General features: G+C 43.2%; 1 protein-coding gene across 7 annotated transcripts in view; it reads left to right on the forward strand.

Moving 5' to 3' along the window:
* Positions 1-4814: 4814 nt before the first annotated feature.
* Positions 4815-26869, forward strand: part of LOC148387490 (receptor-type tyrosine-protein phosphatase F-like) — a 114226-nt gene continuing 92171 nt past the window's right edge. For 3 of the 7 annotated variants that reach the window (XM_088395467.1, XM_088395466.1, XM_088395468.1), the window contains exon 1: positions 4815-5049. The gene's annotated coding sequence lies outside the window, so the exon portion shown is untranslated. The remainder of the gene's footprint in view (positions 5050-26869) is intronic. The other 4 variants (XM_088395471.1, XM_088395469.1, XM_088395470.1 and 1 more) reach the window with 2 other exon arrangements.

Here is a 26869-nt window from a genome sequence, read left to right on the forward strand (position 1 = left end):
TTCGCCGCCAACGACTCGTGCCTTTACTGAGAGATGACCTCCTTGATAAAGCCGGTCTATTCCCGAGGCGTCACCTAGCGGCGTCAACACCTCACGGGTCTTACGCTCGCCGCATTCGCAAGCAGACAGACGTGACACGCACTCCACGCGGTGAAGTACCGGTCGGCAAGTCAATGGCAGGATCTTCACACCAGTGGGAATGTTTTGAGCAGATGATTGACAATAAATGGACAGGATATTTTGACAATATTATTCGCTGATGTGGAGGGTGGAGATAGCCGGTCCATGTCTGCCTCCTCCTGATCACGTCTCGGATTCTGGTACTGAAGGTCTAACCAGCCTGCTGTTTCTGCAAGGCCAGTGCTGGTAGTAGAGAAGAGAAATACTCAGAAGAGAGGGACAGCCTTCTATCCTTGCCCTTCATCCGGGCAGGAATTTTCCTGCCTTTGATTTCTTGCTTTTTTTTAATTTTCATTCAATAACTGAGGGTTCTTTTCACTGCTGCCAACTCAATAGCCGCTGCTTATATGTCCTTCATCCAAATCCCATCCCACTTCTGCTCCTTTCTGTCTTTGTTTTCCTCAATCGGCCCCTTTTTAAAAATAGATCCTGCATTTATGGTTTGGAGTGATTGTTCCGTTTCACCGCTTGGTGTCTGTTTGAGCTTAAGCGCTTGCGTCACATCACGTCGTATTTATTAAAAGTATTATGTGAGATGTGAATGGCTCATTAAGCTGAAGAAGATGAGCTGAATTGTTGCCAAGAGACAAATCAGTACCTGAGCAGACCTTTCTAATGGATCTTGAGTTTTATTACTCGTGTCAATTGCAAAAATGCGAGGATCAGAGAAAGCCTTGAACCCTGATTGCCGAGAAACGTTGATGAAGTCATTCTGCATTGTCAGTTCAATCGTCTTTTGTTGGAGGCACCATTGTTGTTAGGATTTATCATTTTTTTCCTCATTTTCCATCATGGTGTTCCTATTGCCCACCTAATTTTGTATTTTTTTTCTTACTCTTGATTTCTCTCGCCTTTATAACGTGGTCGCAATCTCAACCACTTTTTGCATAACTTTGCGCTGCATCTCGAGCTTAGCGTCACTGAGGAATTTATCTAATGCTAACAGAAATGTCTTTTTGTTGCGCAAGCTATTTAAAATCCAGCAAACTGAGATTGATGCCGCTGACCTAATTCTATTCTTTCATCTGTGTGACAACAATTTAACAGAAATGTACGCTTGCTAGCATTTTCCTGCCTTTGATACACACTGATACATTAGCATAATCTGTTCAACGTGTCCAAGCACTGGCGGAAGGCATAATCGCAATCATTAACATATTTGGCCGCGTCTTGGTTAATGATACAGAGCACTCCTTCATGTGTTCTGGTCATTAACTTCCATTAACTGCCTTTTCCTGCCTCATTGAATCATCCGTTCATTTTTTCTTAAAAGTCTTGATTAAAGCTCTGCTCAAGACTTTTTGGTTATATATGTGTTATCCAAGTGCACAGAGGCTTTAAAGTTACAATCGCAGATCTTAATCTGAAATACATTTGAGTGCAAAATTTGTTCAGCGTCCAAGAACAGATTGTAATTGAAATTTTAAGCTGTGACGGACGAGCCTTTTTTTATAGCATCTGAACTCTGGGCCGTAGGGGTCGTCGGGAATTTCCTGGGCCGGTCGAGCTGTCATAAATACAAAACAATTGATTATGGCAGTAAATGAGTGTGACCAAACTCTAACATACCCAAACTGTCAATCAATTAATGAGGTAGGGAAAACTAAACTGTACAGTGAACATGATCATGATGAGGATTTAATTACAGTGCCAATTAATCTCATTACTAAAACCAAATCTATCTACATAAGTGTTTGTAATTACCAGATCAAAAAAAAAAAGAGTTGAGAGACGAGAACGTACCCCTTATCTCCAAAAGAGGCAATGGGGAATTGGAAGTGACAGATTCTTCCAGATGGAGACTTTAATGGGCTTTTTTGTTTTCTCTGTGGAGTGCGAAGGGAAAAACTAATTTGCAAGTGTTCCATGAGATAACAGTCTTGTGTTTTAAACGCCAAGCGATGATGAATTCAGAGGAACGTGATTCCACTTTTCCAGAGGTGATCAAAAGCAATTACGCCGCCTGACAGAAAATGGATTCGAGTTGCGGCTCGACAACGCAGCGGGCCACCAGTCTCATATCGCCAAAATTATCACTCATCATTACACGTTGTATGGAAACCAGCCTGAAACCAGTAATTGTGCACTGGCATGTATTCCAGGCAAGTCAATAATTTAGTTTTCACTGTCAAAGTTAGCATGTGATTATATCTGAGACCATGTGGTTTCTGTGTTAACTTGCAGTCATTTCCTCCACTTGGATTTTCCGTAATTTTGTCAGCCAAATCCAAAATACGGGTTGATGACTGTTGTCGTCTGGCTAATATGCTAACATGAGCAAATTCAGCGGAGAAATTCAGGAGTTACAGGAGCAAAATCATAATTCTACTTTTTTTCCCTGCTCTGAAAAAGTAGATTTTCCTTTTTAAATAAATCATCATTTGTTGTTTTAGGATCAGGGCGAGAAAACCACAACAAGTTAACGGCTGGTAGATGACTGAATGATAACAATATTGCTGTTTGATATTTTTTGGACGCTTCTAGCGACTAATTATGATAAAATGTGATATTGTTACCCTCAAATTTTATATATATATTTTTTGACATCTTGTGGCACGGCAAAGTAACTGCAAAGTAACCCTGATAAATTAGCTTTCCAGCCGTCACTTATCAAGTGAGAAGGCTCCGGGACCAAAATGAATCTATTTACATTAATTTCCCCCTTTCTCTTATTTCCCCACAGAGATCAATAAAATATTAATAAAGCACGTGCAGCCAATAAAAGGGATCCCAAGTTTCTTTCCCAAGATGTTACGCTCGCAAGCCAGTTTGCTAGGTCCGACGTCAATGCAGGAAATGAGAACCCAGTGAATGGACGACCGACGATGTCGTGGACGAAAGGAAGAGAGATCAACTTAGGTTGAAGGTCTACGTAAGAGTGATATGATAGCGCTGGTGTTGTCAATCAGAAAGGCTAAACATCTTCTGCAAGGAATGTTTTTTTTTCTTTTTGGCAAATACACTGCATAATGGCTTGGCCTTATCAATAATGCTCTTAATTGTCTGAGAGGAACACTGTGTGCTGGCCAAGGTTATCATTTGTGCACTTAAGAGGAGATAAAGTCCCTCTTAGCAGCTAACTGCAGGGTTCACCGTAACCGCCATATAGATGAGACTCATTTGGGATTGTTCATGGACAATTAGGTCTAAACGTATTTGGACAATCAGAGTATTTTCTCTTCTTCCAGATTTCAATTAAGCGGCACCACAACACAATACTGTTTATTATTTAGCAATTGGAGCCATTCGATGGAGTCTTTCAATTTTCCAGGAGCTCAACTATGTTTGGATGCTTGTATTTATGATTAATTGTAGTTATATTGTGAGATTTTCCTTGTGATACTCTGATACACAAACCTATTTAGTGTATGTAGAACAGATTTGGTAGAAATTGGATGAGTATTTTTTTTTTGAGGGGGCGGATTAAAGGGACAATGCACATTAAGTCAATATTATATTTCGTAAACGTGCTCAAGTTCGCTAAATTAAGCTGATTTTCAGAGGCAGATGGAAAAGGCTGCGGTTCAGTGAAAGGTCCACTGAGTTAATGATTGATCATGCTGAGGTGAAGAAAGGTGGGTGTAGGTGAGGTGTTAGAATTCTTAAGACATTCAAGTTCCTCATTAGGGGAGGCGTCACCTGCATGGTGAAACGCTTGAGTGGGTACGCACTTACAAGGCAAGTCTGTGTCGCTGTTGACCGCGTCCATGCTTTCTTGCCAGATGGTTTGATGGCATTATGGATTTTGCAATGCTGATATCGCCCCGGTACTTTAAAGATGAAAGATTTTTTAACGACACAAATGCTTTGCTTTTTGATTTTTTTTTTGTGAAGTAAAATGTAAAGTAAAAAGCAGATGTCTCCGCCTCCGCCATCTTTTAAAAAAACTATTTTCAGCAAAAGAGGGAGGAAAAAGTTGGCCTGCTTGTGCGTATAAATTATAAATTACAGCGTTGCCCTGAGCCTTCACAAGGTGAGAGCAAGGATGACAAATGGGATTTTAGTGGGGAAAGATGGGTTGGGGAAGGGCATTCTATTTGCGGGAAGTAATGTAATGGGCATTTTATGCTCTGAAGGAATCTTCTATTTAATTTGCTCCGGAACCCCTCATTGTTCTGTGTTGTATTGTTATTTCAATGCTCTTGTTTAAGTGGCTTCTTATGTTTATGGGACAGTTTGACACACTTATACTTTATTCCAATTTGAAATAAAAATTGATGTCTGTTTTTAATGTTAACACTTAATCAATAAATGAATCATTTGTCTATGAAGCATAACATGAGAAACAGTGCCTTTGGAAACAGCGAGCTGTTATTTTTCCCAGGATTTCGCGAATAGTGCCGAAGATTGCCGAAGATTGCCGAGTGGAGCCGAAGCCCCTGCCGGTCGACCGACCGAAGCAAGTCGTCTCTCCTCCGAGGCGGCGGGAAGGGTGACTGAGTAGAGGCTGGGAGACGTATCCGACTCTCTCCCTCTTCTCGACTTAACTATTGAGGGAAGCGGGTGCGTATGTTTTAAATGTCCACCTGAGCAATAACAGAATACTTTTGTGTTTTTCGGGAGGTTTTTTCTTTTGGGGGGGGTGGGGGGGGATTTTCGTGCCCATGCGCATGTGCGGGCACCTAATAGATCTGCTCACTTGTCTCCACGACCGGGTTGGGGTAGGACCTTGTCTTTCTTTTCTCCTTCTTACATGCTCTCAATTCATCGCAAACCCTTTGGACTGTTTTTACTCTTTCAATTTTGGTCCCCGTGACGTGGATTTCCCCTCGCTGGCTCCGAAGTGGAAGACGCGGAACGCCAAAGGTGGTGGTGGTGGTGGAGGGGGGGAAGACATGCCAACGTCGGCGGCGTCAACGAGGAGACTCCGTAAGTGCTCCGCAACCAATTTGTTTCTTTAACTTAACTTGTGCTGGCGGTTGTTGCTGTGTGGGTCTCGGGTTTGGTTTGGGGGTGTCACGGAACAGTTTGGAGCGAGAGAGGGGGCTCGGAGGGGTGTAACATTTAGCGAAGGTCAGCCCCGGTGTTACTGACCTCCCGAAGCCGCAACAGCTAATGGCGTTCCTGTCGTCGAGTTAATTTTCTCGAACTTTCCGCACACTTGTCATCATTATTGCGATTAAATTTTTCCCTCTTGGTGAGTTTCGACAACTACACCGCGATACTAGTGCGGAAAAAAATAAAACGGATTATTCGCCTAATGAGTTTAATAAGCAAGCCGTCAATGACGTAGCCTGCTCAGGATTTAAAATAGATAAATAGATAAATATATAAGGAGCCACAATGGTTTAGCCAACGTTGTGAAACGTGTCGTCGTCTTGTTCATTAAAAGTGTGTGATTGTGGATGTGAGTGCGCGTGCATGCCCGCAGTCGTGACGTCACATGCATCAAGAAGAAGCTGTGAATGTTGCTGACACCTGTCAATCACCACCACAATGCCTTCACTTGCTTTTTGTCTATAATTGTGCTGATGCATAGATAGAAGCTCAGTAGTGATAGCCCACAGCGATCCTCAAGGCTGGATCCAATCTGGGAAAAGAAGAGGATGGAGGAGGAGGAGGAGGAGAAGGGGGAGGATGAAGAGGAAGGGGGGTGTTTTTCGATGCACACGGGAAGGTTTTAGAGCGATGCCCGCGGTGTGCTGCATGGCAATCTTGCAGGTTGCATGCGGAATCATCCCCATAGTCGAAAGCCGGATGGTCTCGCCAACATCATGCAGACATCAATAGAGGAGAGTGCAGCTTTATAGTTTCTTGAAATTGCGTCAGATGCATCTAAAAAGAAGAAGAAGAAAAAACAAAGCAAGGCCTCGGCTGCTTGTGTGGGATTCTGAAAGCTGGGCTTAGCCCGTTTCAAATGGGTGACCAAACGTCTGCTGTCCGCAAAAGGCATGGCGTGTTGATTCCACTTGGGGCATGATTCACACTCTTTGGATCATGTGATGCAATTTGGATGTGCATCATGATAGCCTCAAGGGAAAAAGAAAACCTAATAAATTGGATCTCTTCAGAGCTCTGTGGTGAAATTAAAAAGAAGTACATTTCTACTTCTGTTAGCACTGTTTTTAGCATTAGCATTCAAAGCCCACAGACGACCAATACGCTGTCTGCTCGAATCATTTTGAAACCAGTTTGAAACACTTCAGAATGTCGGATTTAAAGACCAAGCGCACTTCGCGTGCCCCGCTTAACCTTGAGTTCCTGCGAGACAAAATGGTGCATTGTCATTTAGATTCATGGTGGCACTTTGTTATCAAGCTGTCCTACCGCTGTGTTCTGCTGACTATATTACAAGCGCCATACGAGGCCTCCGTCTACTGTAAAACATTGCGCAGGCAGCTGGTGCTATTTGGATATTGTCATACGGTGGCCAAATATTCCACCATGTAATCCTCCAGTGCGCTATGCCGCAGAAATTTAATTTTTTTTCCCCCCTCGTGATCGTTTTGCTTTTTATTACGGCACGCTGTGTTGATGCAGACGTTTTGTGGGATGTTGGTAGTTGCTAATGGCTCAAAGTAGGCGTTGTGGCTCAAGCTTTCGAGTTGCTGTCGAGGAATCGGGAGGTTATTATTTGTTTGCTTGGCAGCCTGCTGAGGACTTGCTGAATGCACGAATGATTGTTGTTGGCTGACACTTAAAAGGAAACAGTTGAATTTTCAGCTAATGCATGCTTACAGTACATTGCAGTACTCATTTGGCCACTTTATTTACTTGAGAATGCATTTATATTTAGAGGTGTCAAAATGAATCGACGAATCGACAACTAATCGAGGTTCATCAAGTTCGAGCTGTTGTTTATCTTAAAATTACCCTCTGATTTTAGCCTCTTAACATGAATCACTCTGTAGTCCTTCATGAAAGCAGAGTGATTATCTTCAGCCTTAACCTTTTGTCTCCATCCCAGTCAGACTTTGAACCCGTTGCTTCCCAAATGCATCTGTTGCTCGTTGACCTGAATACGCGCACGCCACTTGTGAGCCGCTTGCGAAGGGTTATTTCCTAGAAGGCTCGGCCCGGGCCGCCCGCCAGAGCATCTGCCTCGGCCTCCTCATCCGGGCTTGGCGATATCAGGCCGGGGTGTGGGGGAGTAGGTCAATCTACTCAGCGGGCCACACGGTGAGAAACTGTCGGGCATGACCAACATCCATTTGTTCCCTACTGTTAAATTCTTGGTCATTTCAAGGCCCCCGGCTCTCTCTAATGAGAGGTTTTGTTGGTTTGTGGTGGGTGGGATCAGCGAGTCTTTGGGTGGGGCGTTGGCACGGACAACCCAAGGCCTCTTTTTAACCAGAACTGGAGCTATGAAGGGATTCACGCTTGGTAGCAAGCCACAAGCTCTAGTTGAGTCCACTTGTGATTCCGACCCACATAATAGATTACCGCATGAAATATTCCGATTTAGACATCTGATAAGACATCTGTTTAGGATCCCTGTATAGGGAGAGGGTTCTGGTTGGTGGGGCTCGCTCGCTCCTTGACGTCAGTGGCATGGAGGCAGTGATTTACTGCTTTTGTCGAGTGTAATGCGGGAGCAATTTGACTGCTGATTGAAACCAGCTCTCATTCAAGACTCCACTGGTGGCATTATCAACCAGTGGTTTTTATAGGGCACCCCTGCAATGAGGCATAAAGTGGAAACAGACCTAAAACGTATCTTGTTTTCCTCCGAGCTTGACTCGTGTTGTTTCTGCTGAGTGAGGAGGCGAGCGTGGACGACGACATTGCGAGGTTAAGTGTTAATCAATTCTGTCTGTTTCTCATTAAAGAAGAGTTGTCCGTCGGCAAGGTGGCGATTAGGCATACGGAGGAAACGGCTTGAGGAAAAACACGATATTATCGAGGGCCAGTCGAAGGCCTCGGTTCTCCTCCAACGCCAACTTTTCACCAACACAATTTCTCCTTGATGATGAATCCGTGAACGGTGGACGTTTGTTCCACCTGTAATCAAGTTTGTAAGCGACTCTAACAAATCGCCTGCAAAATCCAATCATTTATGAATTAATGTGCTGATGATCCATATGTCATAGTGGATTAGGAAAAGGGTGATTCATTTCAGCGGTATTAGGAGAGGAATTAACCTCGTGCCGAGCAAGGCTTCCCTGAACTCGCTGACTCGTTTTTATTTTATTTTATTTTTTTACTGCTTGAATCATAAATATATGATGTAGGCAACAGCATGCATGCAAGCAAGCTTTGATGGAGTAAGTATGAGCAGCATGTTTTATGGCAAAACAGTTGTTCGGTGAAAATGCTAATGTTTAAAAACGGGAGGCAACGATAGCATAAACTCAAAACTTGACGTTTCGCAAAAATGTCTGTCAAAATGCTAGTCATGTTAGAACGGCCACTTCAAAAATTTCCAGAGAACTTGATTTTTAAAAAAAAATAAGAGTACCGTTCATTATCTTTTAACAAAGTTTGAGTAAAAAAATCTTTAGCGATGGCGTTGTAGCTTAACGTGTTTAGCTGTCAAACTAGAAATGTTTTTTTTTTAACTGCCATCTTAAATCCTGGCATTGCCCCAAAATGCTAAAGTTTGACAAAAGAAAAGTGACAGCGTTGTACGGCTAACAATGTCTAAGGCATCCTTCTGCTCCGCTTGCTTGAGCTAATAACGCAAACGTTCTGTGCGTCTATTTACCCGAATGGCATTTGGAGAATACGTCGGTGTGCTTGTTTAGCTCAAGTGATCCCTCTCGTTTTTGACACTGTGGCATAATTGCTTGTTTTCGCCGCATTGTGGAAATTCGAGGGTGCTTTTGTTTGGCGCTATCCCACAAAGAAACCGCTTCAGATGAGACGTGACGTGCTATGTTCTCCTTTTTTGTTTTTTGTTTTAGAAAGTTGAGGGTTTGAGTAAAATTGATCATGATACTGGCTCTCCGCCAGCCGTGTAAAATAATGATTACGGAATGAAATAATGATGATGCACAGTAATGCATAAGTGAGGTTTTTATGACTCATTAAAGGCCAAACATTCTCGTGTCTACCGTAATTGCCAAGTCAGCAATTGTGCGCGCTCATTTTTCATACACACTCGCTGGCCTCTTTGGTTTTGTTTTGGTCCTCGCCCAGCGGCTCCTTTCAAGTTAGCGCCTGATTAAATTTGCACGCAAATAAACAGACTCTACCTGGACGGATGCTGAATATCACATAAGGTCAAACAGTCCGCTGTCTTTATGAGGCCCAACTTAAATGTCACGCGTACAGCCTTCATCAAATATGCAAGTGCGAATGTGACACACACAAACACGCACGGACAGACACAAGCGATGCAGATTAACCGTTGTCGGCGATGAGCAATGAGCCGATTGTCACAGCGAGCTCAGCCACCGATTCTCCATTTTCATTAGCAGCACGCTACATTAGCCGCAGCGCATAGCAAATCGATGCGTGCAGACACTTCTTTCCGGCGTCTCCCTTCATCACTCACAGCTTCGTGACATTTAAAATGACCCCCAAACTCCCATAATCACCGTGGCTACATTTGTGGCGGCACAGACGTCCAATTTCCCCTCTCAGAGATTGGTAGGGCTTTTGCAGATAAATGGGATTTCATGTTTTGACGCCGCCAGGAACGGCCACGGTAATCGATTAATTGGTTGTTAAGGATTTGCTCAATTGTGTGGAATTAATTGTTGATGAATGTGACTTGAGGCATACGCTACTCGGCTGCCACCAGCAAGGCGTCGGTTCTGCGGGTTGGCCGGCTACGGAATGTTAAGATAACAGCAATTTCTCACGGCAGAATTAATTGCAGAGGTGGCTGACCTTTTTGAAATTGAGGCCTCCTTGGGTATTGATTATTGCAAAGGGCCACGAGTTTGATATGCACTTCTGAATTAACAAAGTTATTTATGATTAGGGATGGGCGCGAATACCGATACTACGTATTGGTACCGATACCAGCCTTATTTCAATGTATTGGCTGCCTTTGGTTCAAGATGGCGGCGCGTGCACACGCAGCGGCCACTCTCTGTCCCGTTCGGTGTTTTGTGAGTGTTTACTGAGTGTTTGTCCGGCAGTTTTGTGTGTGTTCGTTTCGTGTGATACGTCGTGCTACTAGTGCGGCGGGCATGTTCTGCTCAACATCGGCGGAAGTGGGTTTTATGGCGTTCTGGACTTTGGTGCGGAGAGATTAAGGGCGCTCGGACTGCTTCGTCATGGAGCGGCGCCGGACTGGCCTGCTCTTCCTCCCCCGGTTGGACTGCGTCGTGAGCTCGGACTGCTCCGTCCTGGAGCATTGTTGGGATGTGTCGGCAGCGGGTCTGCGAGGCAGCGGAAGAGGGGCCAGCGCGAAGACGTCGGGCCAGGCTTACGGCCAACCCAGCTCGCCCAGCCGTGCCTTCCATTCTCCTGGCGTACGTTCGTTCGCGGGACGACAAGATGGGTTGCGTTCGCCTGATAGGATCCACGAACCGGACAGTGCGTGCCTGCTGTGTGCTCGTGTTCGCAGTGGCCTGGTTGACTGTCATCTTTCCGGACTCTGCTGTGCATCGGGAGCGGCTAGCGTGCTATCACTCTTATATGTTCATCTTCTTGTTTTATTTTTCCTGTGTTGTTTACTTGTATGTGCGTTGTGAACTCTGTCTTGTCACTCTGGGATAGTGAGAAACGTAATTTCGATCTCTTTGTGTGTCTTGACATGCGGAGGAATTGACAATAAAGGAGACTTTGACTTTGACTTTGGTGGTCATTTTACAATCATGAATTAAAAATGAAAAGAATAGAAAATTGTCATTAATTTTATACACTTTGAAGGAAAATGTGGAATATATTGGTGTTTGGTTTTAAAAAACCTGTCATTGTTTTTGGGGGTGGAATTTAACTGACAAAAATGACACTTTTTCTCAAAACAGATCACCATAAATATGCAACATGACCTATTTAGCATTAATGACTTGTTTGAACCGAGGACGCCTTGGTAATTGATTGCATGTTTCATTTTATTATTTAAATGAAAGGAAGCCAGCTTTCTTTTTTCCCCGTACACTACCGTCTGTGATTAGTGGTTTTTTTTTTGCACACCCGTAATAAGCACAAAATTCCACACATACAGAGAAAAAAATCTCCCATTTTGTGTCTTCACTATTTCTAGTTCTGGCTCGAATATTAAGTCGATAAATAATGGGAGACTAATATTGTAGTGCTCCGTCAAGTGTGCAAATCACGCTGACAGTGAAGAATTGGAGTGAAGTATCGAGGAACTTTGTCAGGACGTATACTGACTGACAGCCCAAGCGAACGTCGCCTCGCTACACTTGGCAACGGACCGCCTTCTCATCACCTCATTTGGCGTACGAGCAAAAACATTTCACGTCGGTGATCAGCCAATAGCGGCGTAGCTGACGACGAGAAAGTGCGCGCCTTGCAGTCTGCGCTGATGCGGCGGATAAAAAGGAGTTTAAAGGAGTGGGAGCGTTTGGCGGCGAGGAAGCGAGATGACAGGTCCCTCACAACCGGGGGCCTTGGCTTTGAGTGCCGACTGTGTCCTCCTGACAGCGCCGTAATGCCGTCAGAGATCATTAGCGCTGACAGCGTCGCATCATGTCACACGACAGCTCATGGTCAGGCAATGCATCACGCCGATAAAGACAGGCTTGTTTATTTCGATCCCGCCCTGTTTACATGCGCCTCTTCCATATCCTCGCTGTACGATGACAATCTTATTTTCACCGTTGACTGGCAGAAATGTTCTTTTAGCACCAATCACCCATATTTTGTCTCGGTAAAGCAGTAAGCGTTCATTTTGAACAATATTAAAATAGTTCACCCAACTAAAGTCTCAATGTTTAAACGCGGGTCACAACGAAGCGGATAAATTAGCCGTTAGTCTTTGAATGACGCCGACGTGTGACAACAAGCGGACCATAAAAGGGTGATTGCGTCTCTAAAGTATCCATTTGTCATTGGAAGCCATAATTACTTTCATGCGTCCTCGCACTGATGCTATGATTATCCATTTAAATACTATACATTAACCCGATGTAGCTCAAGCTAACAAAAGCCAAAGAAGAAACCGTTTGGAAATTTGCCTGTCAACGACTCGTATCGGATGGGAGGATAGTTCACAAAATTTGTGTTTTTCATTCCAGTGTCTTATTGATCAGGTGTTGTTTGACCTTGGCGAAGATCTGTACACGCTAGTACTCTCGCAACTATGAAAATATCTTTGACAAGACAGAGTTGTATGCTGTAAGTCGGCCTTGTTTTCTGGTAGAGGAATTAATCACAGCTATTGCGATAAGACTAAATCCGCAATACTTTACACGTCAATGACCTGGCTTTATACCGTTCCATTCTTATCGCCGCGTAACATAAATAGCAAAACATCAAATGAACTGGCTTTGAATGCGGTGTCGGCATGTTGACTTGTTCTGGCGGCGGCTAAATACCGCCTTTCATATTATAAATGACCGTCCCGCACGCCTTTGCACATTATCAGCATATCCTTTGTGATGAATACATTTCAAGGTGACAAAAGAAGTGTGGAGCTGAAATATGGTGGAAACGTCCCTGACTGCACGTGGAAAGTTAATGGAATATCGTAGCGTGAGGTCACAGGGCTGTTTGGGCAAATACTTTGGACTTTTTCAAAGTTAAATTGAATTTATAGGATATTTATTGTCGTCGAGCACGGGCGGGATTTGAGATATTTCGTGCATTTGTTTTAAACTCTACTTGGAAAGGCCATTTGCAGCTAAAGCTGATGTTGTTGTGGTTACTGAATAAGCCAAATATTTGACAGTGAGATTCAATTTGTCCACCAGCAGTAACATTTCACTTTTTTATTTTTTCCCCCCCTCTTATCTGCAAACGTGCCTCGCTACTGAATTGATAAAATAAGCTGCTATTCATCTTGGTATGTGTGTATTTTCGATTTGAACCCTTTCAAGTCCAGCTTTCAAATTGCTGCCACACTTTTGGATGTGAACTTAATTCATCAATACTTAAACTCACCGACATATATTTCTATGGTAATTTATTCGGCCTGAAACATAAACTAAGTCCAAAGTTTGCGCCTTCATTACATGTACGAAACTATTTTTTCTCATTAAATTCCAGACGGCCTTTGGTCAGTGTCACGCTCACAGACGACATTCCCTCGCGCTGGAATGTCATCGTACTCATAAATATGGTGATTGGTGTCAAACATCTCTGCCTGCCGTGCTAATGTGCACTTTCATGCTTTGAACATAGACTCTTGATTTTCAAGGCTGGGGTTTAAAAAGCATGAAATTTGATTTGAGAACGCGCGTAGGTACCTCGCTTCATTTTTATTGAGAGACATTTATTCATGACGTTCCTATTATCGGAACGGGAAGGGAGCATTACGGCGGAATGACATTTTTGCCAACGTCTCGACTCGATGTTGTTTGCATCATTCCGACGAGCGATGGGATTAATTCATTTACAATTTACAGGCGCACTTTACTCCGTGGAGTATTTAATTAAGTACGAACCCACTCGAAGTGTATCGAGCGTGAACTTTGAAGTAAAACGCCCAATTTTACTAGCACTGCGGTCGGACCTGTTATGCCTTTAAAGGACGCTCGTTTTCAACTCGAGTGGGGAAGCTTATTACTTTGCAGTCTCTTTAAGTGGTAGTTGGGTAACAATGTGCATCTCACATCAAGGTAAGGACATTACAAGACTGAGTGTTCCAAGAGTCTTAGTCTCGCTTGGGTCCCGGTATTCACAAGGCCTAGCTAATGTCTCTTTTTGCATTGTCTTGACTACAACGCGAGTAAAAAAAAAAATTGTCGCTTCAGACGTATTGTACTAAGCACCGAGACAGAAATGAATGCAGCTCCATTTTATTCAACAATGTTATAAGACACAAAAAAAAACCCTAGTACAGCTACCGTATTTTCCGGACTATAAGGCGCACCTAAAAACATAAGATTTTCTCAAAAGCCGACAGTGCTCCTTATAGTCCGGTACGCCTTATATATGGACCTAATTCCTAAATTTAAACTGGCCCGAAGCATTGTGTCATGAAATTAATCATAAGTGGCCCGCTGAAGACTATGGATCATGAATCAAAAAAACTATGGCTCATTATTTTGTGATTATAAAGTCATTTGTTGCGTCTGAAGTTGAAATAAAAAGATGAAATGGAGAATGATTTGATTTGGATTAAAAATCTGACATGATCATTAATGGTGTGCCTTATAGTCCGGTGCGCCTTATATAAGAATAAAGTTTTAAAATGGGCCATTCATTGAAGGTGCGCCTTATAGTCTGGTGCGCCTTATAGTCCGGAAAATATGGTACTCACCTTTTCTAAATCTGTCAAGAACATAATAGATGTTAGTAAGTTTTAGTGTAGAATTTGGAGCACATTTCTCTAAAAATATTTGTTTTCCAGTTTGTCTAACATTGTTAATATTTATAAATATATTTTTAAAAAAAACAACTCAAGAAGTCACCGATTGACACTAATTGACTAATTCCTCTACCCTTTTCTGTGTGCAAATAGATAAAAAAGGTGGGGGGGAATCTATTGAGCGCGCCAGTGTCTCTTGGCTTGCTCTTTTTCTTTCTTGGCTGCTTAATGTGTAAATGTACAGCCTTGCTCTACTTTTCGCTTTGTTTGCCGAAGCAGGACAGTATTTTGCTCTTTCATGTCGATGTGGCCCTCACTTGGTATGCTTTTTTCCTTCTGGGAAGAATCAGAAGGGACCTTATGGACAGCTAAGGTGAGATCTATGCCGCGGCGCTTCTAAAAGGCTAATGATTCATGAGACTGGCTCCCTCCCTACACAGCCCCCCCCACCCCACATCGTCCCTGAGGCTGAAAGGAATAGCTGGCATTATCGTCTGCAAATGGGTTTGAAAATGCTCTCGGCCACGTTGACCAAGGCATTGATTTATGGCCGAGATGGGCTGATCACTTTGCTTTTCTTCACATATTGGGTCGAGTCGTCCCTGTTGCCCACCCCCCCGTACGTACACAAACTCACATCAGGTGTGTACTTAGAAACCCCCCGCCATGGCGCAACATAGCTGGCAATCTATGTATCTTCAATTTAAGCTTCCTTCTGTGAGGTATTTGGAAAAGCCAGAGATAAAAAGAACCTGATTTATGATGCCCAAGTCGTTGGGTGATAGAAGTAGCCTGTTTTTCTTAACATATGAAGCCGAGGACCAAGCGCCCCCCTCCCTTGTGCTTTTGTAGACACTGTCTATATATAGATGTGTGAGCCTTTATCCTTTGTTGCTTTCCGTTTTATCTCAAGTCAAAAGAGAGTACAATTTGCTCGAAATAGTGAAATAGTCAGGATGTTTCGACAAGAACACAGAGTTCTTGTTCCTCTGCAGTTTTAAAAGGGTTGGTGAAGATAACATAGCTCGTCTCATTTTTATCATAACCGCAATGGGCGTGCTCTTCAATATTATTGCGTTCGAGCTAAAAGTAAAAAAAAACAACAACCGTAATACAGAATCTTAGTTTTCAAGTTCTGCCTACACTCTTTGTGACCGCATACCTACTTTTGGCAGAAGATCTAATGAATTATTAATGAAAGTTTTGATCACTCACCAAAACTCTGCTAATTGCATTCCTTATGAGCTAGCCGCTTTGTAACTTAACATGCAGCCAATGTGTTCTGACGGCAATATTTGATTATTAATTGATGGTGTAAAACTGACACGTTTGAACAAGGCTGACTTTTCCTGAAGTGCGTTTAATGTCTTTTGTCACACACACGGGGCAAACTAATCCACTGAGCTTCCATCAAGAGTGTTTTTTTTCTTCTTCTTCTCATCTTTCCAGTCAGACTTAGTGAGCATTGTCTATGGAAATAGCAAAACAAGGAACAATCAATACACAGAAACTACTGTAAACAACAAAAAACAGCTCGTGTTGTATTTAATGTTTATTTGGCATCCATCGATGTGTTTTTGCAGCATCAGGTTAAATCGAGTAAATCCTGGGTAGATTCAAGAAAAATAAAAAGAAATGTTTTTTTTTTGGGGGGGGGGGACTTCAGAGCCCTGCTGCACCCTGACATGTTCTAATGATTTTAATATTGGCCAAGGCTCACACGATTTCCTCGACCTGCCCTGTGAGACATTTTTATTGCTTTACCCGCCGAACCCTTTGCAGACATAAAGCAAAAACTAGCCCAAGGCCACTGGCCGGTTAACTCGCATGTTTGCGTTGTTTCACACGGGCCCCTCTGGGTCGCGTCCACGTGCGGAAGCAACTTACGGTTTTGCGTCCCGTCACGGTTCCGCCCTTTCCCCACCAAGACCGCAGAGGTCCTTGCACAGCCGGCGGGGCGGCAAAGTCCAACAAACGGAATTTGACTGAATTCGTCAAGCGTTTAAAATGCGAGGCGACAGTGTTTCAGACAACATCACCTGTTTCTAGTGCCAAAGTCCCCCAAACAGCCCCCCCCCCCCCCGCCCTTTATTTTTGCTTTCAAACATTCCGATTGTCTTGTCTAACAATTGTTGCATGAGCTCACTCTTCCATCGAGCCGCCGGAAACCTCTGGAGGTTCCGTCAGCGGTTGCTTTGGGTTTTAATAAGCGAGTGAGTGAGTGAATGATCTAAAGTATGCATGCCTCTGACGTTTCTGCGTGCTACCTTCGAACGGCTACCATCTGTTGTCCAATATTGCCTCCCTGCCCATCGCCATCTGAAAATCTCCCTTTCATAGATGGATGTTAATTTGTCGTTAAACTATTTACAAGCGGATTATTGCAACGCTTACACAACAGACAGATCTTTATCTGACAGCTCGACTCGACTCGGTGGGCTTCCCGTTTGAGAAATTAATGACTTGTTCAGACACTAAATTTTTTTTTTTTTTTTAGTCAGTAGGTCTAATTTGCGATAAAAGATGTTTAAAGCAATTCAGGCTGTAGCTGAGCGTGTTTTACCTCGAGTCAAATATTGTCAGAACTGTATCTGATGGTGGAAATAAAAGTATCGTCTCAAGAAGATGCAATCAGCACTGTGAAGAAACCATTCATCGCAAACTTCTGAAGTAGTTGTCAAAACAAAAAAGACAAAAAATGTGGCTGACAAAAAAAGATGAGTTTAGCATTCTACCATTCAACCAGTGTAGTGCTGCTACGGCAAAGTATTGTTGGCAACACTGTGCTTAAAACGCTGTCACTCGGGCAAAACACGTTTTGGCATCCCGGAGAGAAGATTTTCCGAGCAATTGGAATTCCGCATCAGTGGAGTTCATTTATCTTTTCATACTGTATGCTGAGTATTGAATTCAAATGTTTGATGGAAAAGAAAGAAGTCAGTACTTGCCCATCCATAAAAAATAAAAAAACGCAAGAGATTGCTTTTGAAGTGAAGCAAAGCAAAAGGACCTGCTGTGAATCTGACCCAAAGGCATTTAATAAAAACGAAACGTGTTTTTGCCACTGCTTGCAGGTTGAAAAAGATCACCCGTTTTCTCAAAGTCCCAAGTTGCAAGTGTTGTATATCAACACACACAATTTTTATTCAATTCATTCATTCAAGAGCTCGTACGATTCTTTATTTGGACTGTTTTGGCTGTTTCAATTCATAAAAAAAGAAGAAAAAATCTTCACATTTACACAGGAAAAGGGATGAATTGTGCCAAAAATGTAGACTCAACACAAAGGACATAACTCGTGGCTCACAGAATGAAGATCTCCGGTCTCTAAATCAATAATCCAGTCCCTCAGTCAGTAATCCCGAGTACTCCAAAATTCCTGAGAGCGCACCATTAATTATTAGATAAGCAAAGTTAATTTGTCCGGGTATGCATATTCATGGAAGCCTTATCCCGGAACACTGAGGCTCATTTACATTTGAAGCGGCGCGTCGCGGTCAAGGACTGTGTGTACCACGAGGCTTTGGAGCATTCCAATGAGTTCTCGTTGTGAGTGGAGGAATACAATTTGGACCCGCACTCCGAGCATAGACAAAAAAAAAAGTGCTGCAATGCGTTAAACCTGTTGTTACTCTTGTTAAAACCCAACACAGATTTGAATTTAATGATGCGTGGCAAACATCTGGAATGCGCTTGCTACGACTGCTTCCTCCCAAACCACCTGTTGCGTTGCCCATTTATTTGTTAAATATACACGTATGCTTTTTTCCACAATTAAATAATCGCCAGGTGTCTTTTTGATGTTGATAGTTGGCCTAACTTTTGAATTTGCGCTGCGTATCACAAGTTAATGCTGTTAGCTAATGCTACACTGTGCTTGTAGATTAGCTGAGTGGTGACATCGCCATTCATCGTTTGTATAAAAGCAACAAAAAGTGAAATCCCCTCAAGATGTCACCTTTAATCGCAAACATCGGCCTGAATCTGGAAGTCATCCACAATAACGGCAAATATTGCCTCTTGCGGCGACACGTTTATCAGGAACAGCTTGCCAGTTGTCTTGCACCACAAACATTCTTGTCACAAATGTTTGCCTCTAGTAAATATTTGTCAAATATATGTCAGCGTTAAACATCCAGCTTGTGATTTGTTGTTGGACGCGAGTCAAGCTAAATGTTTGTTACTGCCAAAGCAACACGTGTTTGATGACTGCAGCCTTCCCTTGGTAGTCATTTTAATATCACTCAAATATTCTCCGAAACACCACAGGGGCATCCTTCTGCTTTGACCTCAGCTACAGGTTATTACATTATTATTATTATTTCTCCCTAACCTGACCCGTTAATGACATTTCAGTGCTGATATAATTAGATTTTCGATTAATGGAAGATTTGAATACATTTTAGGGTCCTGCCGACATTGCGCGCAAGCATCCTCGGATGTCTGGCCGTTGTCATCGCCGGTGTTTCCAAACACCCTGGGCTACAGAATGTTCAATTCTTGCGTTACTTCCGTGCGGCTCCTGCATCTTTCATAAGCGCGGTGGCCACACTGCTACGTGCGCTGTGTACTGCAGTGGTTAACGTCATTGGCCGGCGTGACTGCGTGCCGACACTTGGTGCAGCGTGCCGTGCCCTTGTGGACACTCGGAAAACCCCTACGTGTTTTACTGTACTGTCGCTTGGCAGGAGAGGTTAAAGGTGAGAGCGTGGTTGAAAGATTGAAGACCTTTAGGTGCATCCCCTTTTCTTCAACTGCTTCAAGATGTGATTGAGCAACAATTTTCATTCTTCTGTCACCGTGTAAAGAGGACAGTTGGAATGGAGACATCACAGTTCTTTCCTAATGTGATGAATTATTAATTCCACACAATGAAAACTTTAATCCATTACTTCCCATAGTTGAGCCATATCAGCCCAAATTGTAGTGGATCTGTTCGAACCGCCACTGACCCTAATTTAATACCTACCTGACAAAATGTGTATTTTTATATGTAAGCCTACCTGGGGATGTTGGATTAATTTTTCTTCAGACAGAAAAGTCGTTGAAACTGAATCGACGGCACTAATGCGGTTTGCAGCCAAGTATTTTTTCATGACATGATTAACTGGATTTCGTGCAATCAACACAATTCTGAACAGTTAAGGGATTATTACTTCCCATAGCTGACATGCTGTTCATGGAAAACAAACTAGCTGAGTGAACCAACCGCACCGCCGGATGCATCCAATTTGGCCTCAATTGCTCCAAGACAGAATGAATGAATAATTCTGCACAATCGAAGGAATTCGTGACACTGAGTTGATTATTACTTTGTCTCGCTGACATCGTGTTGGTACTCTTTAGACAACAAGCTAGTTGAGGCTAAATGAATGTTGTGGTTGCAGCCAAGTAAAATCAATGGCACACAAAAGTCAGGATTCTGAAACCCAAGTGTCGGGGTTCTGTATTGGCATTTTTCTGAAGAGAAAGGAATAAAACGCAGTAGGGTTCTGTTTTCAGGTGCTTCTCCCTCCTTTTCGGCGCACTGCTACAATGCACTCATGCGCCTCTTGGCATCAACAACAAGCAGCAGCCAGTCCGACGTGCAATGCAGGTGGCGGCTGCTGTTTTGTGTAACACGCCGAGAGGCGGGAGCGAGCCGCTGCACCGGACTTGAGCCCCCCCCCCTTCTGTGCGTGTCAATAAAACTGACAGCAAGGATGAGGATTATTCGTGTTCTTGGCAGTTTGGCCTGTAAACGACTTCCTCGAGTGTACTTTACATTATAGATTAGCGCCACCAGTCGTGGCTCACTGTCAGCTGACATTTAACCTACTGAAATGATGTGCGGTAGATACACTTTTTTATCGTAATAAGATTTCAGCCATACATTCCTTCCTGTGGCTGGCTCATCTCGTTCAGGGTCACGGTGGAGGTGGGATGGAAGCCGTGTTGATTCATTTATCTCAGCTTTTTTATGTCGTATCAGGGCTTGCAATATGATTTTAGCCCTGTTTGTTAAAATTGTTGTAGCCAGCTCGCTTGATCCATCTGATCGCTCCCAAAGAGAATCTCAGAATATTTTAATCCACATCTTATGGTTCAAGCAAACATATTCACCGATTGACTTTGCAAAAATCGCCTCAGTCATGACATTCCGCTATCGAGCACTTTTCCCGATAAATAAATAATCATGGTATTTGTGTTGAGCCAAAAATCTAATGAAAGGTTCTAAACCAGGTTTGCTTGAGCTGTGTCCGGCAAGAATGTGACTAACACAGATGGTAAATTGTTTCATCAAAACTTGGCCCAGCAGTACAAAGAAAACAAAAAAGAAGGAGCCCCCCCCTCCTCGAACCGCATCCCTTCCTAAATCATGTCCCGGCAAAGCGGAGGTAGAGCCTAACAAAGCTCATGAATAGCCTTCCTCTGTCAGTTTTGATGTTGCCGTTGATTACATTTGCCGAGAGATGTTACAGGATTTACTCATGAATACAAATTGAGCTGCAAGGCCATTTTAATATTAGTTGAAAATATTTTTTTCCCCCCAATTTTTAGCTGAATTATTCATCCCGTTAAAGGGCCACGGAGGGATTTCCCAGGGAGTTTCCCTGAAAGGCTTTCTTCACTGTTTCCCCTTGTATAAAAATAAATATATGAGCTCAAAACAGCAAAATAACTAAGGAACCCAGTTTTTGTTCGTTCCGTTTGAAAACAGATGTAAGGCTGGCGGTGTTACTTTTGATGCTATTATATGGAAAAAATAAAACTAGCTCTTTTTAAATAACCTTTCAAATGGGATTAGCATGGCGGACTAGTGGTCAGAACGTCTGGTTCTTCTTCTAGGTTCAGTTCCCTCTGTGTAAAACAAAGCATGACCAACAGGCGCATGAGATTTCGTTTTGCTTTATGCTCCACTCATCTCGATACGCGATACCTAGTGAAGCGCTCTCGGATTCATGCCATCAATCTCCGAAACAAGCGCACGGGCCGGTTGCTTCACAGCCTGTCGGCCATCCTTTCATTCTGGCCCTGTTGGGGAACGCTGATTGGATCCCAGTCAACCTGCAAAAGATGGATAGGCCCTCACGCCGCCCGTGATTGAGTGACTGCGCCCAGCCGGCCGGGCCCTGGCCACGCACATGCGGTGTACGGCATTGTCGCGGGCGGCGTTACCTTCTGCACAGTGACACGTCAGTTTTACCCCATCTCCCCTCATTTGAATATGGAATTCTCTCCGGTCATCCGTCTGTTGTCGGATGGTCATTCCCGTGAAGAAGTCTGCTCAACTTGCCAACGGAACGGAACGGAACATTCCACCGACACCGATGTGGAAAGAGTGTGAAACAAAGATTGATTACACAAATCGGCTCGGTTTTTTCCCCCCCCATTCACAATGCTCGTCACTCTCGCTTGCGTGTGTTGTTTGATTGTGTTGTTATTCTTTACTTTTATTTTTTTTCCCCAGTGATTAGTAATTGCTGGGCGTCACGTTATTGAGATGACTGCCATGCGCTATTACGCGAGTTTAATGACGCGAAACAATTGCTCTTAACAGAGCCATCAATTATGGCCGTTGCTGTGGTAACTGTTGGCCATGATGCGGTCAAAATTATGCCAAACTATTTTGAGGTCATGCATTTGTCATGTATATACGTATATCGTCAGAAAGTGAGTTCACGTACCATATTTGTGGTTTTTGCAAGGAAACCTAGCCTCGGTTATTTGCTGAAAAACTTGCCTATTCGCTGTTAATGTGCTCCTCCTAAAACGCAGTGAGAGACCACTAGATGGCGCCAAGGCTTTTTCGAAATAGGAATTCGAAGGTCTCAGTATCTTACTTGTTTGCCGAAGTCGTTTCAATACCAGACATTGTAAGTTTGTTTTTTATGAAGTGGGATTTTGAGGTATGGCTTTATTTATTTGCCGTGTGAGGTCTTCATTCTTTTGGGGTTGTATTTGTTGTTAAATTTGAATGCGGGGCGACACGCTTTTTTGTCTGGAGCTATACAAAGAATCATGTATAGCCGACAGCACACAATTCAGCCGTCATTCATTGAAAATTCAATCGTTTGTTTTTGTGTTGCAAGGTCACATTGTTATGATCAGAGCCGCATCGACCCCGCCGCTTCTCATTTCCTGCTACAGCCGTTTTAAACAATTTCACACTCAAATTCTGTTCGGCAGCAAAGCCTGCGTAGCTTATTTTGCCCTCCGAGCTCAGAGAATAGGATCCGTTTGTGAAGTGTCGTTGTCAATCCCTCCAAAATATTCGTCATCAAGTGTTGAACTAAATCCAACATACAACTGGGAAAAAAACTGAAATATGTTTCAGATTCTCTACTGTTGGCAGGTGGCCAATCACGATTCAGTCAGTCAGCTTTAAGGTATTTACTCAACGGCGACATGAAAAAAATCTAACGTGGTTTCTACTTCCATAAAGACGCCGTGGCTTAAAGAATTTTCAACCGGCACTTCATATACAGAATCCTCTGACCTTTAACAGATAGGTTGAAAAGTGGCTACATTCATCAAAATTCCAGTAAATCCAACTTTTGATTGTCGAGTTGCCGAAATGTCACAGAGTGACAACCTTGCTTTGAGTTTTGTGATGTGCTGTCTGCGCACTTGTACAAGGACGCGCCATCCATCAGCAGGCAAATCACAGTGTTTGTCACATAAGCAGAGTGACTGCCACATGCATTCCTGCTTTAAATGGACGCTTGCCACGACTGGACTCTGGAATTTCTCCTCCCCGGGTCTTCATTCGAGACTTGTCACATTTTTGTATATTGGGGCTGGGGGGGGGTTCAGCCCCGGTTCAGCCCCCGGAGCCAGTTTCACTTAGCAACACGGTCTTAGGTAGGAATGTCAATCACAAAGGAATCTCAAGAAGCCACAACTGAACAAACACTGCAAGTCATTTCGATTTGAAGTGGCCATTTTGTTCACTTTCAAATGCGACTCTCGTGAGATGTGTGGTTTTAGTTTAAGACACATATTAAGGGACGTATTTGACTAACTATATCTTTGTCCTTTTTTTGTACTCCTGTTCATGGCCGATCGTAATTACTGTATTACCGCCCACTCGTGTTTATCGAAAGTCCTTCACACATTTCTGTTTATTCTATCGCTGTCTTATTAGAACGAGACACTTCCACCGTTGCACAGTTGAAACGAGAGTTTTCATTGAATTTTGTTTGTTAGAGGTCTTCCCTTTTTTTCCTCCCTCAGTTTCTATAAAATCCCGGATTGCTTCACCCCCCCCTTCCCTCCAATCAGGTGTCGTAACTTTAGTGGCACGTTACCAAATGAGGCTTATGCTTATTGTTAGATGAGAAGGGTTCTCTGATAGAGTGTTGGCAACCCCCCACCCCCACCCCTTCCTCTCCATGCAGCTCATTTTGTACACGGCAAGCTGACAGTTGTGAAGGAACAAGCCTAAGGGAATGCAGCGCACGCGTCTGATGTTGTATCTTCTCGGTCCAGCACTTGTTCCTTTGGAGCTGAGCTCCAACCAATCCCGCTCCCCCGTTGCTCAGAGGACCCTCAGGGCCCACTTTGATCTCCCTGAGCAGGACAGCAGTTCAAGCATCTTGTAATATTTCACTGTTTAATCCATCAGTTGTGTTTGTCTCAGCAATAGGTTAATGAATAAGTCTATCCGGGCCCTCGCTTCGCTTTTGATGGGAAGGAAAAATAGATTGGGTTGGATTGTCAAGTCATTCCTGCTGGCAATAAACTTGAAAGTTTTACAGGATGTTGTACCAGGTTTAAACTGGTTGGCGTAATGCAACTTTTATTGGATGTACAGGCAATGTAAAGGATTAAAGTTATTGGGTTATTTTCTGGCAGTGGATTGGCTAGCTTTACCGTCCACACAAATCTGTTGGGTTAGGGTTGTTAATGCTAACATCTTGTTTGACACAGCAGGTGGACAGAAGAGGTTCTCCCAATATTTGGGCTTTTATTGTACTGTATTGTACATTTTTTCTTGTTTGGGCAAAAAGGATGTAGCTTCTTGATTCAGCAGATTTGAGGTTGTATCCTTTGGCAGGCCACGTCCTGCCTAATCCACTGCAGCCCCTTCAAATCCCCCTGTGGCTAAAATGCTAAGCCATCTAAGCAAAATGTCGGGACTAATTAGGGGCTTTGGAGCAAAGCTGTAGAAACGGATCATATGACTCGCTTTTTTGTCTTTCTGCCTTTTGTCTTAGCTTGAAATGAATTCAGCATCTTATTACTAAAAAAACAAGGGTGCGAAAAATGGACTCAATTGATACCCTTTTCAATGACGTGTTTGTGGTTGCGCCCTTTGCTGTCTGTTTTAGCTGCAAAACAAAGCCGTGCAAATCCGTAGGGGCCTACAAGGACGGATCTCAGACTATCCTGAGGATTGTCAGCTCTCATCTGTTTGTTTCACGGCGAGCACACTGGCCGACACGAACCGACTGTTTCTCCTTGAAAGTATCTTGTGAACGTCAGTCCGTATTATTGATGCAGGCAAGCATGTTCGAAGGGCCTCGAGGATGTCTGTCCATCTTGAAGCGCAAGGGGGAAATAATACTGAACAAAAGAGAGACAAACGGGTCTGCTGCTCCAACGTTTGACTTTTTCTTGGTGGCCGCCACTTCATCAGACATGTCGAGCCACCAATGGAGATCCCATTTTGCTTCATCTGATTCTGATGTCCTCTATGATACAGCGGGCCGTGCAAATGCCAAACGCTGATCAATGGAAAGCCTAAACCAAGTATTTGCCCTTATTTTTAACGCTTGACATAATGACATCCCATATTGTGCTTAAAGGTTTCACCTTCCTTCCCAACATTAAAAGGAAGAGTTATTAAACATTATTTTCCTCTGATTTAAATCGGTTTTATTAGTAGCTATTAATTCCCAAGTGTTTTCGGTGACATTATTTGGTCAGAATAAAACATGGAGGCCCTGTAGTGCATAATTGCAAGTTATATCAAGCTAATGCTAATTTGGGCATGTAATAATGCTCCAGCTCTGTTTGGCTTTGACATTTCAGTGCGTCTGTCTGTATCCTCCTCAAATGAAAATGATGGTGGCCACTTAGAAAGTGTGTGATGGGCTTGTTATTTAAAATAGCTCAGCTGTTACATCACTATTTGAGCAGCCTGCTTAAAACACAATTTCTGATATAGGTAGGCTTAAGAAAAATTGCACATTGCGATGTAATTTCACACTGAACGACGCCAAGGTACTTTTGTGTGATGTGCGTGCATGCAACCTTGCCTCTGAGTCCTATTTTGTGCCAGAATCATATCACAATCCAATATTTCACCGAAAATGAAACGCGATTGCTTTTTTATCCAAGTCCATGAGCTCGGGTGTCCTGACTTCTGCAAACCCTCAAATGAAGTCATGGCGATATTTGCTGGATCATTCCCCTCCTTTGCTTGATCAACATGACGCCGGCGGATGGATTTCTCCGCCGACTCTTTTGTTTGCAAGTAATGGGAATCCAGAGCATAACAAAATGGCGGCATCCGTGTAGAACTGGATCTGTGGGGGATGAGGGGCTGGAGGTGGTCTTAAGCCCCGTTTGAAACGTGCGCAGTGTTGTTTTTGTGTCTGTGCCGGAGGTCAGATGATGGCAGCAGGTCTTCAACCATGCAGTACTCGTTGGAGGTCACACTTTTTTTTTTTTTTTCCAACAACTGTCCCCGCACGTTTTGTAACAGTATCTGCCCCCCTTTTACATTTAAAAGGTCAATGCGTGTCTTAGCTGTTTACTCGTCCGCTCTGATGATTGTCAACACAAGTGGAAAGCTGAAGTCATTTAACGCTACTATCACTTGGAAATTAAAGCACCATCACAAATTAAGATGATTGAACCAGGTAAGCATTAATGAATAAAAAGGTTAGGATTGAATTTTCAAGATAAATGTGAGTTCACATAACCACAGAAGGGGAAATGCGTTTTAGCAAGATGATGCTAACGTTGATTTTTAGGCTAACAACTAGAGCATAAAAAACGGCCTCCTTTTTTCTTTCCATTTCATAACTTTTTCGGAATTTTATAATGTGAGCAGTTTTACTTGTGTTTAGTTCTATTGTTCAACCGTAAATATAAATCTTCAAATAATTATTTTTATTACGGTAAAGATTTTGTACATATGTACAAATGCTGATTACATACATGATAATAATTAGTAATGTTGTGTCCTGGCAATGGGCTGACAGAGAGGCTGGAAATTAGTTTACTTAAGGATTAAATTAATATGACAACTTAGTCACTTTTAATAACCGCAGTCTCGGCCAACTCGCACTTTTTTTTTTTTTGTCATGTTTTGCCCCAAGAGAGTTTTTCCGTCATTCCTCCACTTGTATTATTTAGTTTGCGCTT

The sequence above is a fragment of the Syngnathus floridae genome, chromosome 14 (assembly GCF_059516105.1).
Source record: "Syngnathus floridae isolate MCC-2025c chromosome 14, RoL_Sflo_1.0, whole genome shotgun sequence".
NCBI classification, from domain to species: Eukaryota; Metazoa; Chordata; class Actinopteri; order Syngnathiformes; family Syngnathidae; genus Syngnathus; species Syngnathus floridae.